Here is an 11,722-nt window from a genome sequence, read left to right as displayed (position 1 = left end):
GGACTTTTATGAAATTATATTGGCCCCTTTAATCTTTGGTTATACTTTTCTTTTGGGTGTTTAAGGCCATACAGTTAGTCCAGATAAACCAGTTTAATTTTACTTTTAAGGTCGTTTGAGGATCTGTTCCTCAGGGGACACATGGGCTTGGGAGGAGCCCCTGGCTCCTTTCTTTTACCAATTCCATCTATGTGAAGATAAGTCAAAGGTCCTGCTTGAACATGTCTGTCTTCACTTGGAAGCATGAATGCAATGTTTCCTCTGTTTTGACCCCCCTCTTTGTAGACTGGACACTGGTTCAAGTCCATTTGATGGGGTCTCCATGGCCTCCTTGAACAAGAGGACAGGTGATGTACCATAGTTACAGGACATTTTGAGAGATGCTCATAGTTCCCTGGAAGGACATTTTGAGAGATGTTTCATAGTCCCCTGGAACTTAGTTGACCTTGGAGGGCAAGGGGCAAAAATTGTGCTTTAAGTCCCTCTGACCACATTAGTATAGGCCTCAAACTATGGCTGTTAAACATCCAATAACGTTAGTTCCACCAGTCTGGTACTTTTAATTATCATGTGCTATGTAGGTAAGGCTTGAGTAAAAAAACCAATATTCTCAGATAAACTTTGACTAGATATATATTTTGTTCCTTAAACTAGTTGACTAAACTATGACCATAGACATTTTACATTATTTTATATTATTTTTGTCTCATCCTTTACATATCATAACAAACCTAAACAGACCGTCATCACTTGCTTAGGCTTTCTATGGGGCTGTTGGTGTTTGATCGGGACATATTATTTGGATTTTTCGTATTTTTTTGTTGTTGTTGTAATTTTGGTATGTGTATTTCTTTTGTTGTTTGTGATTCTGGTGTGAGACTCAAGCCTTCCTTTGTTGAGATGAAGTTTGTTTCTGTTTGTAAACTTGATATGCCTTGGTTGTTTTCTTATTGGGTATGAAAAGCTTGTTGTTAAAGGCTTCAGGTTCTCCCTTTTGATTTTATATTGGAGGGACCAGATGACTCAGTTCAGCTACTTGGGAGTTTAGGCAGAGGCTCAAGTCAGGCAGGAAACCAGATGCTCTCAGTCTTTCTCCTAAGGTCTGGGTGCCTCTAGCCAGCAGGCACAGCACAATCTGGAAAGCTTGTTAGGCAGAGGCTGGATTCAGGTAATCTCAGGCAGTCTCCCAGTGACTGGGCCCCTACTAAAGGGCAGGGAAGCCAGCCCTGCAGTAGAAGGGGCTACAGATGGTTCCAATGTAGGGGGATGGGCATGGCACAATGTGGAGAGCTCAGCAACATGAGGAGATAAGACGGTAGTCCACAGATCTGGGGTGCTAAGAGCAAAAGTGGGCCTGTGCCCAAGGCTAGAAGAACAGGATGTGGGGGCAGGGAGAAAAAAATCAGATATTTTAAACAGAACACCAAACCCAAGGGAAACAAGGAAGGCTCACAAATCCCTTAAGAGAAAAAAATATTCTATTTGAATTCTTGGGCAAGTTTTAAGGCATCTAACAGCTATGTTTTAGAAATATTATCAGGAGGTACATGGAAACGGAACAAGTAAATGCATAAGGCAGTATTTTACTACTGGGGGAAAGCAAACATGAAAGCCGCATGAGAATCCCTGCAGACACGTGTGGCCCATCTTGCACACTGGGGATGCTCAAATAGTACCTGGAAAGGAGCTGAGGGTGTGTGAACTGTGCCGTTGGTCAAGTAAACCCCAATAACCTCTTACACCTATATATATCTAGCTCATTACTTTCTACTTGTAAAGAAAAATACTTTCTACTGATCTTCAGACCGAAAAATACAAATAGAGATCCTCCACGCTACTCTTGGACCAACACAAAGGCCGTGTGAGGCTGTGCTTATGTCCAAGGCTCAGTTTACTGAAAGCAGAGAAATTAGGCTCAGCACCTGTGCCCTGTCTAGAGTTCTGTGGCAGCTTCCCTCTTCCTACTCAATTACCCTTAATTACAGGTCTGTGTGGCTTAGCCTGAGTTTTTTCTCAATGAGAGCGCCAACTGAAGCTCTTGGTACAGTTAATCACTCTTGCCCAAATCAGGCTTGCCTGGGTACCAATGGACACAAGTTATCTCTACATACATCCTGGCAAACATTAAGTTTGATTGAGAACTGTTGTATGAAATGCATAGTAGAACAATAAACAATTACTCAAAATAAAGCATAGTGTTTGATTGTCTTAAAACAACAACAACAACAAAGCAAAAAACTTTTTTTGGCAGGTGGGGGCATCTTGATATGAATTCATATCCAGGGAAACAGAACAACCTTGGCCTCCAGAGATAGGGCAGAGATAGGGCAAATGCTGGCTTCCAGTGTACATCACTCATCATTTCTTGGAGTATAAATTCCTAAAATCACAGCTCTGATGTTTCCACGTATCCTCAACTTTCACCCCACATAAGTCCTGCCTGGATAAATGTATTTACCCTCTAGTCCTCACAGGGCTCATTACGTACACCAGTCATTTATATACGAATCTGATTGTTTGGGTGTTGTGTAGGGGCTGAAGTGAGTGTGCTGTCTGTGGAGAAACACTCAGAACCCACAGGGTGAAAGAGCCAAACAAACTCTCACAGGGAGAGACAACAGAAGAAAGTGTTTCTGTGAAGTATAAACAGACCAACACTATGGGGCTCGCTTTCTGACTCCAGAGAAGTCATGCAAAAAAAGGATATCAAAGAAAATCTATCCCTGAGCATAGACCAGCCTTCTGGAAGATTCCATTGGCACCATCAGTACAAATGCTGGGCCAAATGTCACAGCTCTTCAAGACCTTTTGACTCACTTATCCAGATGGTCTATGAGAACCAGGCTGTTCTCTGGAAAGGGTATATTTTTAATCAATTTTTACTGAATTATTTTGAATTTCATACACTATATATTTTGATTATATTTAGATTCCTCCCCCCACATCTGCACAACACATTTTTAACCTCCCACCAAATTCTGTATATAAAGTCAAAGTTATTTGATGTGGGTTCATCTACTAGAGTCTAGTCTTGAGACTAGAGTCTCAAGAAAGCAGGGTTTCCCCAGGCAAGAGCACCCCTGGATGCCAGGGAGAGCAGGTGTCAATGCGGGAAAGTTCAATGTGGCAGGAAGCCAAGGGCCTGCCAGGTATGTCAATGTGGCTAAATGCTTGCTATGAATTACATGACATTTCCTCTCCAAAAGGAGAAATTAAAAAATGGGATTTTTAAAATCAAGGGCCCAAGTAGATGAATCAATCAGTAATGTACTTGCCATATAATACTGAGGAACCAAATTTGGATTCCCAGGACCCATGTAAAAAGCCAAGTGTGTTGGTGCATGTCTGTAATCCCAGCACTGAGGCTGTGGAGACAAACAGAACTCTGGATGCTGACTGGACAGTTAGCCTGGCAACATGAGTGAGATCCAGTTTTAGTGGAAAAGCTGTGTTAAAAAATAAGGTGGCGAGAAATCAAGAAAGACATCAGGGTTGAACTCTGGCCTCCACATGTGTGTACAAACAATATATGTATATGAACCCACACACACTCATGTTCACATACAGTACCCACACAGGTACATACTAAACACTAAATACACTAAAAGAGGATAAAATACATTTTATCAAGAAGAAATATATTGGAGGGTGTTTCACTAAATTTTCCCCTTCCCGCTCTCTGGGAGGCCTGCCCTCAGTCCCGGGTCCGAGGGTGACTTACAAAGAAACGACTTCTCATAACCCATGCGCCATTCAAGTTCCTCCCATAGTCTCCATCAGCTTTCACACACTGTGCATGGCCTCTCACCCCAGGGTCTGAGTGCCTCATCTCACCCTGCAGAGCCCAAAAGAAGGACGACCCCCCGCCCCCGTTCGCCACTCCCTGCTTCACTCCTGGAGTTCCAATATGGCCACTGCTCTGCCCCCTTTCCCTGGGTGCCCCGCATTACCCACGCTTGTGCCCACTGCCCACACTTTTTGGAGGAATGAGGAATTTCTGGGCTACAGAGGGGGAAAATAGCAAAGTAATAGAAGACCTGGTTTGTGCCTGATATTGTCATTTTCCACCAGAAGTGAGGAAAACAGTCAACTGCCTCTCCAGAGAGGACTCTGGACTCTGTCCTCAACCTGTGTGCAGGGTGGTGAGCATGGATGTTGGCCCTAGGTTGCAGCATGAGCAACTATAGGAGGGCCAGAATAAGACAATGGCTTCCTCACACCAATCACCCCGGAAATCCAGAAAGACTACACACTGCAGAGTAGCACCTACACCCCTTCTTCACTGGTTGTTCCATGGCATCACGTCACCTGGCAACAGATAGATGTCTGGAGATGGAGATGCTTCTAAAACCCAAGAAGACAATACAGAGACAACCCGTATCCACAATGAAAGTGCACCTATCCAAAAAGTACATCCAAACTCAAGAGGCACTAGTGTGGAAGGGGCACTGACATGAACTGGACCACCCTGGGATCTGTGTGAGCCTCTACTCTGGAGTCTTCTAAGTATGATCATGGGTAATGCTCCAAGTCTGAGGATCCAATGTTAGCAGACTCTTCAGCCCTATCTCTGCAAAGTCTTAAGCCCTATCCTGCCAACTCCTCAGCTTAAGTGGTAAGGAGCACCATTTTTCATTTAGTTGCTCAGAGGCCATACCCGGGACATTTTTTCATCCATATGCCAAAATTTATCTGAATCTTAAACAGGTAGACAGATGTTCCTTCAACATTTGTGTGGTATTGGCTTACGGATTTCAACGTGGCTGGGTCTGTTGTACATCTGGCAGGTCCTCAGTATCAGCAGTTGTGAACTAACATGTTTCAAGGAAATCTGCAGATTCAGGACCTAGGCAGGATTTCCAGGGGCCTCTGATATTGACTACGATGTGTGTTCCAGTAAAGAACTCGGGTCCCAAAAGCCAGAGAATATTGTTAAACTGACCAATATCTATATCTTATACACATCTAGCTCAAATATATAGACATTTCTGATACTTGAATACATTCTTCTGTAACACAATATACCACGTTTCATACCTGCAGAACACAAATTCCCCACCACATTCCCCAATCATACCAATGCACACCTAGGAACACACCATCATTTGCTAAACCTAGTGCATGGATAGTATGGCTTGACCTCATTTTCTATGAAGAAATTTATGTATTTCATGTATTCACAGACGTATATACAGTTTAATTGCACAACACACAGAGAATATCTCCAGCATAACATTTTAAATAAAAATAAAAACCACCTAAAAATCTAAAGTTATGGCTAGAAAAAAAAATCCCCTTTCAAAATCTTCAGATTCTAACCAATTACCATAGGCTAAAGTTCTAATAATGAAATGTAATTCCAAACTTGGTTTTGCAAACGAATGCTCTTTCTTCTCCATCAAATACTTGCATACTTATTTCCCACATATAATAATTATGCCCTACTTACAACATAGAAAAACACCAAAAATAGTTATCAAAACTTCCATATCCATTTAGTAAATATACTATAACCTGAATATTCGGTACACAAATATTTAACCATACATGCAAAAAAAAAAATACAAATCTATAAATCCTACAAGAAAATACAAACTCCATACACCTTAACACACAGGCATCAAACATCTATATAATCACACAGAATACTAAAAATTATGAAAATATGCCCTCAAATACAAACTCATAACAACTGCAGAAATTACACATGGCAAATATTCACAAAGCAGTAACTCCTCCATCTTCCAAATAGACTTATATGAACTCCATACCATAGACACACATGTTCAGTCTACTAGCCCCATTTGGTCATGTATCTGCTGTTACATGCCAAAATATACATAGAAAAATCATCCATCTACAATGTTTTAAATACACCAACAATGCACCTTCATTTCCCAACAATACCCACACATTTGTGCAACCACAGAAATATATACAATTTTCTTAACATTGTCCATATGCACTTATTTCTTGCCAAAATGCATTTATTTCTCCCAAATTACGTGAAAAACTCAAAAATCACAAATTTCAAGGGGAAAAAAATCACACAGGTAAAATATTTCAAGATCCAAATTGTAACTACCTAACCTAATTCCAAGGCTGCAAGCATAGTATCTCACATTCTCCAAATACAGTCAACTCTAGACTCTATCACATTCAGAAGTTCTCTTAATTTAAAATATCTAAACAGATACAATCACCCCATAAGAACAACATGGGTGCAATACATGCATGCAAACAATACACTCATACATGTAAAATAAAAATGTTTTAAAAGAAAGTAAACACACTTTGAGTTGAGCCCACTGGGATTGGTCAGTTTCTCAAACCTCACAAGGAGGCATTATAAGGTAAGCCTGCCTATATAAAGCACTGTCTTGGGCTGAGTTTTGTCCTTGTACTGCAGTAAAGCTGTTGGTTAGATGGAAAGCAGTTGGACTTTGACATTAGATATTGTTGACCTCTTGAAATCAGATATTGGTGATTGTTTGGAATGGGATATTGGTGATCATGTTTTTACAGTTGCCTGCCAGAACTTGATTTAATTATTTAATTTTTGTGCATTTCATATAATAGTTTGGAATCAAATTTGACCAGATCCCTATCCATGCCACCCCCATAGCAACCCCCCATTTCATGTATTCTGCCATGTATGTTAAGTCCTATCCAGTCAAGCATTTTTACCCAGATGTCCTTTGGTACAAGTTCATCCACTGGAGTCTAGTCAGTCTTATCTAGAGATCTTACAGATCTATACTCCCTCACCCAGCAGAAATCAGTTACCAATAGTTTCTAGTTTAGGGATGGGGCCTGATGCCCATTTCCCCAGGTCTATGCTGGGTTTTGTCTGAGTTTGCATGGGTCTTGTGCATGCTGTCTCCATTGTCGCAAGTTCATATGAGCAAGTTTCCAGTGGCGTGAAATCCGTTTCTTATGTTCACACACCATCAACTCTGTCTCTTACAACACCTCCCCTCCCCCACTTCTTGTGCAATTGTCCCTGAGCCATTTGTGGGTGAGGTTTAATATATGAGTCCTATCCAGGGACACACATTCTGCAGTCTCTTATTCCCTAAAACTTGGCCAGTTGTGGCCACTATGTGCATCCCACTCTGTTGTATAAGGAGGCTTCACTGGTGAGAGTTGAGCGATGCACTAATATCTCTCTACCCCGTGTTCTGCTATGTTCCATGAGTCTTAGGTGTAGAGGTTCAACTGTGGATGTGTCACTTAGGGCTGAGCATTCCTCAGACACAGATTCTCTGTGTCTGACCAGTTGTGAAACTCTAATAGCCTCCATCTGTTGCATAAAGAAGCTTCTTTCATGAGTGGTGTACAGTATACTTGTTTGTAAATGTAAGGATCCATATTTAGTATACAGTTAAGAAATTTCATTTGTCAAGAGATGACAGAAAAGGTTTCATCCCTAGGATCTAGGACACCTCCAGTCATGTGTATTTGACTATATTTACAGTACAACCCATGAGTTCCCTCCCACTGGGGAAGGTCAATGACCGGCACAGCAAAGTGCCCAGCCCACTGTGGGTGGTGCCACCTCTGGGCAGGTGGGCCTGTATTCGATAAGAGAGCAGGCTGAGCAGGGGCCAGGGGAGCAAACCAGTAAGCAGAGTTCCTCCATGCCCTGTGCTCCAGCTCCTGCCTCCAGGTTCCTGCCCTGAGTTCCTACCTTGGGCTCCCTGATGAACTGTGACCCGGGAGATGTAAGATAAATAAACCCTTTCCTCCCCAAGTTGGTAGTGGTCAGAGTATTTTGTCACAGCAATGAAGAACAAACTAGGACAATAACAGAAAGTTTTGTTCCTAGGATCTATGACACCTCCGGTCATGTGTATTTGACTGTATTTACAGTACGACCTATGAGTTCCCTCCCATTGGGAAACGTTAATGACCGGCACAGCAAACTACCTCTATTGGTACAGTAGTGGCACTTTTATCTAGTGGGTAATCAACAGCTGTCTAACTGGATGTTGGTGATCTGTTTAATCTTAATTTAGCGAGTCTGATTCTTGGTTTGTGAGTTTTGATTTTGATTACTTTTTGGTTTTGATTTGTGCTTATTCAGTTTCTTTCATGCCAATTTTTCTATTAATAATTTTTTTCATTTTTCTCTGTTTTATTGCAAAAATTTGTTAATATATTTGACCTATAAAATGGGAATTTGGGGGCTGGAGAGATGACTCAGTGGTTAAGAGAAATGGCTGCACCATTCAATTCCGGCACCCATACGGCAGTGAACAACTCTCTGAGATTCGAGTTTCAGGGGTATCTGTCACCCTCTTCTGATCTCCACAGGCATTGCACAACAGAGGTGCACTTACACAAATGCAGGCAATACACTCATACACATGAAATAAAAAGAAACAGAAATACCCAGGAATTTCACTGTCTTTTCCACACATGTATAATGACATTTGATCATAGTCACTTGTTCTATAACTTTCCCCAGAACTTCAAAGTGCTTAAATGTCCTCTTTGGCATTAAATGCCCCCATGGCTATGTTTCTTATGAGACAAAATACTCCATGGAGTGTCTTGGGCAGCAGATGATGGTGTACCAGCATCAGTTTTAGTGAGGGCCTTCCATCCTTTTCACACACATCAATCTGAGTTTAAAGAAAAGGGAATTGAATACCATGAGAGAAAAGATGAGGAGGTATGTAAAAGACAAAGTTATTACAAAATTTTAGGGTCCAATAGTAAAGGTCATTGAAGCACCTTTTCTTCACTCTTAACTAGCAAATGCCAGTGTCCAGAGATGCAGGAAGCTTTATGACTCCCTGGTGAACCTCATCATGGCCAGTAATTGCTTTTATTATTATTAAAGTGGAAAAGGCAGCCATTATAGGTTGGATATAGGATGTCCTGCACTGTCTCAGGTGTTTGGATGCTTGGTCCCCAGAAGGCAATGTTGTTCCTAGAAGTTAGGGCACCCTTGGGAGATGGTGACTAGCTGGAGAAATTGGTTAGTGAATTCATCAGTGATTCTATTGGTTCTGGGCTCTTCTTAGCTGGGAAATAGTTTATTACCATTTCAATCTGGGTCCTTAATATTTATCTCTTAAGATGTTTGTCTTTGTCTTTTGTTTATGATGCTTAATGACAACTTTATTAGAGTTTAAAAGAAAAACCCTCAGAGAAGCTGTCTGGAAGAGGAGAATGGAGGAGAGGAAAAATCCAGACCATTTAAAGCCAGTTTTGAGGTGAGACACATGGCACACCAGCAGACACATGGTGGGGAGAGAAGCTATAGAGAAGGAGTAAGGAAGCCCAAAATGTTGGGGAAGCCCAAGTGTTAGACAAAGTGATATAGGGGAAAAGAGCATCCCCTAGAGGGTTCTTACTCTCATTCATAAAAGAATTTAAGTATTGATCCAAATGGAATCTTTAGAACTATTTTATTAGAATTTTAAGAAAAATCCTCAGGGCAAGGAATTGTAAATCTCAACAGTTGAGGAGAATGAAGGGGAGAAGGAAAAAGACCATGAAGCCATGCAGGTTTAGTGCCACCAGGGAGGTCAGACATGTGGCAGACTGGCAGCCACATGGCGGGCAGAAGGAAGCTTGAGTGAAAATTTAAGTGCAAGATGCTCAGGCAGCCCAAAGCATTAGAGAAACCATGTTTAGAAAAGAGATATGAAAAAAAAGGAGAGATTATACTTTTCTGAAGAATTCAGAAAAAAGGGAAGACTTACAGGGAGCTACATCTCTGTGACCAGGTTCAGAAGCACTGCACTAGGACACAGAATTCCAGGGAGGAAAAATTCACCATCTCATTAACCTACCAGGTATTCCGCCCATCTATTCAGCAAGACTTAATGTGAACTTGCCATCCTAGGAGTGGTCCTATCACCAGTGAAACTGGAATGGTTGGTCTTACAACAGACTAGGAATTTTATAGTCTTGACCAGTTTATCTTACAGGGCTTTTTGCTACTCTGTCATTCTCCCCTCAGGAGAGGTAACCCTAGAATCCTTTAGGAATTAGATAAGAGCCCCCAATACTTTCGGCATTCCTGGCCTTTCATTTAGAGTAGGCTACCAAGAGGCCCAAGGACATCTTGACTTTTATTCAAGACAAAAACTAGATAGTATTCTTTTGGGGTCTTTTTACCCTAAACTGCCTAGCCAATTTCTACCTCCTATTCTTGTCATGCCCCGGCTGTTGAGGGTATCCTAATTGCCAATAGGGAACTGGGGCACTGACTGCTCTGGCTTCTTCCATGCTGAAGAGGGGTGCAGGGTTTGGCTGTTGGAGCACCCCTTCAGTTGGTTTTTCTCAAAGACCCCCCGCTATGATGGAGTTTTAGAAAGATGAAATCATGAAATTTGTAGGTAAATGGATGGAACTAGAAACTGTTATACTAAGTGAAGCTATAGAGAGAAAAAAGTCCTTGACTGGTACTGGGGTGGCGGTGGTAGGGAGCTGTGAAGTAGCAGCAAAGGCAAGAGTAGTTCACGTTAAAAGTTCTGGGCAGGGAACCAGGAAAAGTCAGAACAAGGCAAACTTTAAATGTCCAAATCAAAGTCCATAAAATTTCTTGATGAGGGCTTCCAAAAGCATCTATCTATAGGGGTTCTTCTTTGTTTTTATTTTGCCTGCCAAGGCTGGACTGAGAGTGATATCCTCAGGATCTGCTTTCAGGCACTTTGAGAGCTGTTGAAGTGGCTAGAATCAGTGTAAGTTCCCTCCCAAATGGCTTCTAGACAGGGAGAGAAAAGAAATGTAGCCATCATTTATTTTTTAGATTAAAAAAAAACTGGGCTTGTCTCTCTTGGCTGCAGGTAGGCACTGCAGTGTTGATTAGGTCAAAATTAGAAGTCTTACATCTAAGCAGTATTTTTCTTATTAAGAAAAAAAATCATTAGTGAGAAATTATTGTCTAAATAACACCTTATATAAGTGTAAACCCTTGACTGCACTTGACTGATCAATCACTTTAATTTTTAGATATACTTTCCTGTTGGGTGTTTAAGACCATGCAGTTGGCCCAAATAAACCAACTTGTTTTCACTCTTAAGGTTGGCTGAGGATCAGAGAGGAAAAAGCCAGACCATTTAAAGCCAGTCAATTTAAGAACTGATCCAAATCAATTCCCCCGAGGATTCTCCTGAGGAGCTGGTTCTCAGGGGTCACATGGGCTTGGGAGGAGCTCCTTTGGCCTTTCTTATACCAGTTCCAATTATGATAGGATAAGTCAAAGGTTCTCCTTGACCATGGCATCTCTGGAAAACATTGAAGAAATGTTTCCTCTTTGTAGACTGGACACTGGTTCAGATTGATCTAATGAGGTCTTTTGGCCTCCCAGAACAAGAGCACAGGTGACTTGCTACACTTACAGGACTATTAGAGAGATGCCCTAGAGTCATCTTACCCCACTCAGACTGGCTAAGATCAAGAGATCAAATGATACCAAATGTTGAAGAGGATGTGGGGATAGGGGAACACTCATCCACTGCTGGTGGGGCTGCAAACTTGTTCAACCCCTATGGAAAGCAGTGTGGAGAACTCTTAAAAAACTACAAATGAACCTACCATTTGAGCCAGTTATACCACTCCTTGGCATATACCCAAAGAACTCATCCTATTGCAGAGACACTTGTACATCCATGTTTGTTGCTGCTCTTTTCACAATAGCTAAGAGATGGAAGCAACCTAAGTAAAGAAAGATGAAATCATGAAGTTTGCAGGTAAATGGATG

Source organism: Nannospalax galili, unplaced genomic scaffold, assembly GCF_000622305.1.
Source record: "Nannospalax galili isolate Female #2095 unplaced genomic scaffold, S.galili_v1.0 scaffold1115, whole genome shotgun sequence".
NCBI lineage: Eukaryota > Metazoa > Chordata > Mammalia > Rodentia > Spalacidae > Nannospalax > Nannospalax galili.
The sequence above is the reverse complement of the archived record's forward strand: the minus strand, read 5'-3'. Positions refer to the sequence as shown.